The sequence below is a fragment of the Pelodiscus sinensis genome, chromosome 5 (genome assembly GCF_052426305.1).
Source record: "Pelodiscus sinensis isolate ZL-2025 chromosome 5, ASM5242630v1, whole genome shotgun sequence".
Lineage (NCBI taxonomy): Eukaryota > Metazoa > Chordata > Testudines > Trionychidae > Pelodiscus > Pelodiscus sinensis.
In genome coordinates, this window is record NC_143056.1 from 136,160,762 (window position 1) to 136,168,417 (window position 7,656).

A 7,656-nucleotide genomic window follows, 5' to 3' on the forward strand; every position below is an offset into this window, starting at 1 on the left:
CCCCCAGCCTGCCCCTCCCCTGTGCCCCCCGCTCCCCCAGCCTGCCCCTCCCGTGCACCCCCGGCTCCCCCAGCCTGCCCCTCGCAGCGCTACCCCCGCCCCCCAGCGTGCCCCTCCCCTGCGCCCCCCGCCCCCCAGCCTGCCCCTCGCAGCGCTACCCCCGCCCCCCAGCCTGCCCCTCCCTTGCGCCCCCCGCCCCCCAGCCTGCGCCCCCCCAGCCTGCCCCTCCCGTGCGCCCCCGGCTCCCAGCCTGCCCCTCGCAGCGCTACCCCCGCCCCCCAGCGTGCCCCTCCCCTGCGCCCCCCGCCCCCCAGCCTGCCCCTCGCAGCGCTACCCCCGCCCCCCAGCGTGCCCCTCCCCTGCGCCCCCCGCCCCCCAGCCTGCCCCTCGCAGCGCTACCCCCGCCCCCCAGCGTGCCCCTCCCCTGCGCCCCCCGCCCTCCAGCCTGTGCCCCCCCCAGCCTGCCCCTCCCCTGCGCCCCCCGCTCCCCAAGCCTGCCCCTCGCAGCGCTACCCCCATGTGACGTAGTGGGGGTACTTGCTGGGCTGTGGTGACCCCTGCTGTCTGGAGCAAGACCCAGCAGGGAAAACCTCACTGGGCCAAGGTAGTGCCAAACTTGTTGAACCAGTGGCCAGACACCCCCCATGGAGAGGAACAAAGGAAGGTGGATGCTGCCCTGGCTGGGGGGCAGGGCTGGAAGAGGGTTAGTGAGTTGCTGGCTGGAAGGCAAGGGGAGAAGGAACTGGGGAGGGGGCTGGGATTCCCCCATCTCAAGGGGGGCATTGAGACCTCTTAGCCCCCAGTTCCTGTAACCAGATTACATCTGTGCTGCGCTGTGCTGGAGGAGCAATAAACCACCCTCAAGTCCACTGGCTGGTGCAGTCTGTTTGTGCCATTTCAGGGTGCAGGAGACGGGGAACCCCCAACGCGCCGTCACACTGGTGTCAGGAGCGGGATGCACTGCACCCCGTGGATGGAGCTTCCAGCAGCGAGCGACAAGGCGCCGTAGAAGCAAGAGCCCTGTGTGACGGCGCGTTGGGGGTTCCCCGTCTCCTGCACCCCGAAATGGCACAAACAGACTGCACCAGCCAGTGGAATTGAGGGTGGTTTATTGCTCCTCCAGCACAGCGCAGCACAGATGTAATCTGGTTACAGGAACTGGGCTAGGATGCCTCAGGCCCCCTTGAGATGGGGGAGACTGGGCCCCTAAACTCCAGCCCCTTCCCCTAGGCTCTCCTCCATGCCCTCCGACAGCCAGCAACCAACTCCCCAACTTCCAGCCCTGCCCCCCAGCCAAGGCAGCATTCCACCTTCCTTTGTTCCTCTCCATGGGGGGTGTCTGGCCACTGGTTTGCATAGTGACTCATCCTGTTTTGCTGGGTCGTGGTACCCACGGCAGCCAGTGGGGGTTCCCCCAGAGCCAGCAGCATAGAAACCAGCCAGGTACCCCCACTACGTCACAGTTCTCCCCCCTCCGAGAGCGAACTGAGCAGGGTCACTCCGCTCGTGACCTAGGGAAGTTCGGGTCCTCTGCGTGGGAACCCGCCCCGGGGACATGGGTGCTCCCCTTGACTCGGGCCGGCCGTGGCGAGGCCCCACATGAATTGGCTTCCCTCTGTCCACTCGCCGCCCCGCTCCAGGGCGACTGGCGCAGGCCTGTCCTCGGGGGTCACACCCACCCTTCCACTGGCCTTGATCTCTGGCCAGGGTCTCTCGGGCCGGGGCCATGAGCCCAGTGAGCCTTCTCTGGACAGCCAGGGCGGCTTCCACCCCCGATGCTCCATCCAGGGAGGACTTCCCCTCCCATAACTCTCTCAGCAAGCCCAGAGGATCCTCTATCTGGGGTAGAGACCCCCAAGCCGCTTTCCTCCTGTCTTGGGCCTTCCCGCCCCTCTGGCAGGAGTCACAGGACCGGCAGTACCGCTGCACGGCTGTAAAGATTCCCGGCCAATAGAAGTGCTGGAGCAGCTTCAGCCGGGTGCTCCGGATCCCCCGGTGGCCCCCAACGGGGACATCGTGGGCCAAATACAGCAGCTTGAGGCGATACTTTCGGGGGACGACCAGCTGCCGCTCTACCCTCCATGCCCTCGCCTTCCTGGGGGGAGCCACTCACGGAACAGGAGCCCACGCTCACGCAGGAATCTCTCCTGGCCACCTCTCCCCCGGGGCTGAGCTGCATGGAGGCCAGCCTGGTCCCTCAGCCTCTGCAAGGAGGGGTCTGCCTGCACCTCAGCCTGGAATTCAGCTGCTGAGGCAGGGATCGGGACCTGTCCCCCACCTCTGCCTAGGTCCGGAGTCCCAGCCTGGCTGGACCCCGTGTCCACTGGGATGGGACCCTGAGGATGCTGCCAGGAGTCCTTCCCTGGACCCACGTTGTCAGCCCCCCGCTGGCTCTGGCTCCAGGTAGTGACTAGAGCCCGCTGGGATTCATGGGGCCACTCCTCTAGGTCATTCCCCATCAGCACCTCGGTGGGCAAGTGCGGGTGCACCCCCACTTCCTTGAGGCCTTCCTTCGCCCCCCATTTCAGATGCACCCGGGCTACAGGCACCTTAAACGGGGACCCATCTATGCCCTTCAGGGTCAGCTGCGCGTGGGGTAGTATCCGCTCCGGGGCCACTATGTCGGATCGGGCCAGAGTCACCTCCGCCCCCGTGTCCCAGAAGCCCGTCACCTTCCTACCATCCACCTCCAGGGGTATGAGGCACTCGCTCCGCAGGGGCCGTCCTGCCCCCACCCGGTACACGGAGAAATCCGCCTCCTGAGAATCAGACCTCCCAGGGGAGGTGCACTGAGCATCCTTCCCCTCTCTCTGAGCTGAGGTTTGCCTGCCAGCCCCTGCCTCTGGGGCAGCCTGCCCTTCCTCCCGCCCCAGCCAGTTAACCCTGGAAAGTCCCCGGTCCTGGGACCTGGTGCACTGAGCCCTCTTGTGGCCTTTTTGCCCACAGCGATGGCAAGTTAGGCTTTGGGCTGTCTCTGTCCAGGCCCTGGCTGGTTCTCTGGGGCGCAGACGACCTGTTCCTTGGTCTCGCCCCGTAGTTGACTCCCTCCGTCGCTCAGCCGAGATCCGGTCTCTGCGCGATTCCCTTTCTCTCCGGGACTCCCGTTCACACCCGGACCGGCTCTCCGTGAACTCATCCGCCAGTCTCCCGGCCTCCTGGGGGTTCTCTGGTCTCCGGTCCTTGAGCCACAGCCTCAGTTTGGGTGGGCACGCTTCATAGAACTGCTCCATCATGACCAGCTTGAGCAGCTCCTCTGCGGTCTGGGCTCCGACTCCAGACACCCACTTGCGGCAGTATTGCGCCAGGCGGGAGGCCAGGTCCACATAGGTCTCCCGTGGCCCTTTCTGTACCCCCCGGAACTTCTTCCTGTACATCTCGGGGGTCAGCCCGAACTTGTGCAGCAGGGCCTCCTTGACTCGGTTGTAATCCCCGGGCTGTAGGTCCTCCAGCTGACTGAGCACTCCGGCCGCCTCCTGGTTCAGTGCGGGGACGAGCTCCTGCAGCCAGTCAGCCGGGGGGACCCGTTGCAGTCCACAGGCCCTCTCAAAGGCACTGAGGAACCCGTCTATGTCACCCATGTCCTTCAATTGGGCCACCACGAGCCTCTCCAAGCGTCTGGCAGTCCTGGGACCTTGGGGCTCATCCGCACTTGGCGCAGCCGGTGCCCCGCCGGTTCTCCGCTCTGCCATGGCCAGCTCATGCTGTCGCTGCCTCTCTCGATCTTGGCGCTCCCTTTCTCGGTCCTCTACTTCCAATTCCCTGATCCGCAGCTGGATCTCCAGCCGCCGCAGCTCCGCTTGGCTGGCCCCTGCCCTAGATGGGCTGCAGCTTGCAGGCCTCCTGGGGGAAGCTGTCTCATCTCTCCTGTGGATTCCAGCGCTCCTCCCCCTCTCTGAGCCTGACACACTCTCAGGGGGGGTCTGGCTGCTTCCCCTGGGGACAAGATCCTGGCCCTGTGGCTGGTCGTTCTCTTCTAGCTGAGCAATCAGCTGGGCCTTGGTTGCTTTCTGCACAGGCAAGCCCCTCTCTCTGCACAGCCCCACCAGCTCTGCCTTCAATAGTCGGGCGTAGGCCATCTGCCCGCTGGGCCCCTCGGTGCAGACTCACCAGTCTAGTGCTGCAGCGCCCCACGATTCCCAGGAACCGCTTCGCTCTGTCTCCAGCACGCCTGGCTCCAGGGCTCTTGCTTCTACTGCGCCTTGTCGCTTGCCGCTGGAAGCTCCATCCACGGGGTGCAGTGCATCCCGCTCCTGACACCAGTGTGACGGCGCGTTGGGGGTTCCCCGTCTCCTGCACCCCGAAATGGCACAAACAGACTGTACCAGCCAGTGGAATTGAGGGTGGTTTATTGCTCCTCCAGCACAGCGCAGCACAGATGTAATCTGGTTACAGGAACTGGGCTAGGATGCCTCAGGCCCCCTTGAGATGGGGGAGACTGGGCCCCTAAACTCCAGCCCCTTCCCCTAGGCTCTCCTCCATGCCCTCCGACAGCCAGCAACCAACTCCCCAACTTCCAGCCCTGCCCCCCAGCCAAGGCAGCATTCCACCTTCCTTTGTTCCTCTCCATGGGGGGTGTCTGGCCACTGGTTTGCATAGTGACTCATCCTGTTTTGCTGGGTCGTGGTACCCACGGCAGCCAGTGGGGGTTCCCCCAGAGCCAGCAGCATAGAAACCAGCCAGGTACCCCCACTACGTCACACCCTGGAGCCAGGCGTGCTGGAGACAGAGCGAAGCGGTTCCTGGGAATCGTGGGGCGCTGCAGCACTAGACTGGTGAGTCTGCACCGAGGGGCCCAGCGGGCAGATGGCCTACGCCCGACTCTTGAAGGCAGAGCTGGTGGAGCTGTGCAGAGAGAGGGGCTTGCCTGTGCGGAAAGCAACCAAGGCCCAGCTGATTGCCCAGGTGGAAGAGAATGACCAGCCACGGGGCCAGGATCTTGTCCCCAGGGGAAGCAGCCAGACCCCCCCTGAGAGTGTGTCAGGCTCAGAGAGGGGGAGGAGCGCTGGAACCCAACGGAGAGATGAGACAGCGTCTCCCGGGAGGCCTGCAAGCCGTAGCCCCTCTAGGGCAGGGGCCAGCCCAGCGGAGCTGCGGCGGCTGGAGATCCAGCTGCGGATCAGGGAATTGGAAGTAGAGGACCGAGAGAGGGAGCGCCAAGATCGAGAGAAGGAACGCCAAGATCGAGAGAGGCAGCGGCAGCATGAGCTGGCCATGGCAGAGCGGAGAACCGGCGGGGCACCGGCTGCGCCAAGTGCCGATGGGCCCCAAGGGCCCAGGACTGCCAGACGCTTGGAGAGGCTCGTGGTGGCCCAGTTGAAGGACGTGGGTGACATAGACGGGTTCCTCAGCTACTTTGAGAGGGCCTGTGGACTGCAACGGGTCCCCCCAGCTGACTGGCTGCAGGAGCTCATCCCCGCACTGAACCAGGAGGCGGCCGGAGTGCTCAGTCAGCTGGAGGACCTACAGCCAGGGGATTACAACCGAGTCAAGGAGGCCCTGCTGCACAAGTTCGGGCTGACCCCCGAGATGTACAGGAAGAAGTTCCGGGGGGTACAGAAAGGGCCACGGGAGACCTATGTGGACCTGGCCTCCCGCCTGGCGCAATACTGCCGCAAGTGGGTGTCTGGAGTCGGAGCCCAGACCGCAGAGGAGCTGCTCAGGCTGGTCGTGATGGAGCAGTTCTATGAAGCGTGCCCACCCAAACTGAGGCTGTGGCTCAAGGACCGGAGACCAGAGAACCCCCAGGAGGCTGGGAGGCTGGCGGACGAGTTCACGGAGAGCCGGTCTGGGGGTGAACGGGAGTCCCGGAGAGAAAGGGAACCGCACAGAGACCGGATCTCGGCTGAGCGACGGAGGGAGTCAACTATGGGGCGAGACCAAGGAACAGGTCGTCTGCGCCCCAGAGAACCAGCCAGGGCCTGGACAGAGACAGCCCAAAGCCTAACTTGCCATCGCTGTGGGCAAAAAGGCCACAAGAGGGCTCAGTGCACCAGGTCCCAGGACCGGGGACTTTCCAGGGTTAACTGGCTGGGGCGGGAGGAAGGGCAGGCTGGCCCAGAGGCAAGGGCTGGCAGGCAAACCTCAGCTCAGAGAGAGGGGAAGGATGCTCAATGCACCTCCCCTGGGAGGTCTGACCCTCGGGAGGCGGATTTCTCCGTGTACCGGGTGGGGGCAGGACGGCCCCTGCGGAGCGAGTGCCTCATACCTCTGGAGGTGGATGGTAGGAAGGTGATGGGCTTCTGGGACACGGGGGCGGAGGTGACTCTGGCCCGATCCGACATAGTGGCCCCAGAGCGGATACTACCCCATACGCAGCTGACCCTGAAGGGCATAGACGGGTCCCCGTTTAAGGTGCCTGTAGCCAGGGTGCACCTGAAATGGGGGGCAAAGGACGGTCTCAAGGAAGTGGGGGTGCACCCGCACTTACCCACCGAGGTGCTGATGGGGAATGACCTAGAGGAATGGCCCCATGAATCCCAGCGGGCTCTAGTCACCACCCAGAGCCAGTGGGGGGCTGACAACGTGGGTCCAGGGAAGGACTCCTGGCAGCGTCCTCAGGGTCCCATCCCAGTGGACACGGGGTCCAGCCAGGCTGGGACTCCGGACCTAGGTAAAGGTGGGGAACAGGTCCCGATCCCTGCCTCAGCAGCTGAATTCCAGGCTGAGGTGCAGGCAGACCCCTCCTTGCAGAGGCTGAGGGACCAGGCTGGCCTCCGTGCAGCTCAGCCCCGGGGGAGAGGTGGCCAGGAGAGATTCCTGCGGGAGCGTGGGCTCCTGTTCCGTGAGTGGCTCCCCCCAGGAAGGCGAGGGCATGGGGGGTCCAGCGGCAGCTGGTCGTCCTCCGAAAGTATCGCCTCAAGCTGCTGTATTTGGCCCACGATGTCCCCGTTGGGGGCCACCGGGGGATCCGGAGCACCCGGCTGAGGCTGCTCCAGCACTTCTATTGGCCGGGAATCTTTACAGCCGTGCAGCGGTACTGCCGGTCCTGTGACTCCTGCCAGAGGGGCGGGAAGGCCCAAGACAGGAGGAAAGCGGCTTGGGGGTCTCTACCCCAGATAGAGGATCCTCTGGGTTTGCTGAGAGAGTTATGGGAGGGGAAGACCCCCCTGGATGGAGCATCGGGGGTGGAAGCCGCCCTGGCTGTCCAGAGAAGGCTCACTGGGCTCATGGCCCCGGCCCGAGAGACCCTGGCCAGGGATCAAGGCCAGTGGAAGGGTGGGTGTGACCCCCGAGGACAGGCCTGCGCCAGTCGCCCTGGAGCGGGGCGGCGAGTGGACAGAGGGAAGCCAGCTCATGTGGGGCCTCGCCACGGCCGGCCTGAGTCAAGGGGAGCACCCATGTCCCCAGGGCGGGTTCCCACGCAGAGGACCCGAACTTCCCTAGGTCATGAGCGGAGTGACCCTGCTCAGTTCGCTCTCGGAGGGGGGAGAACTGTGACGTAGTGGGGGTAATTGCTGGGCTGTGGTGACCCCTGCTGTCTGGAGCAAGACCCAGCAGGGAAAGCCTCACTAGGCCAAGGTAATGCCAAACTTGTTGAACCAGTGGCCAGACACCCCCCATGGAGAGGAACAAAGGAAGGTGGATGCTGCCCTGGCTGGGGGGCAGGGCTGGAAGAGGGTTAGTCAGTTGCAGGCTGGAAGGCAGAGAAGAAGGAGC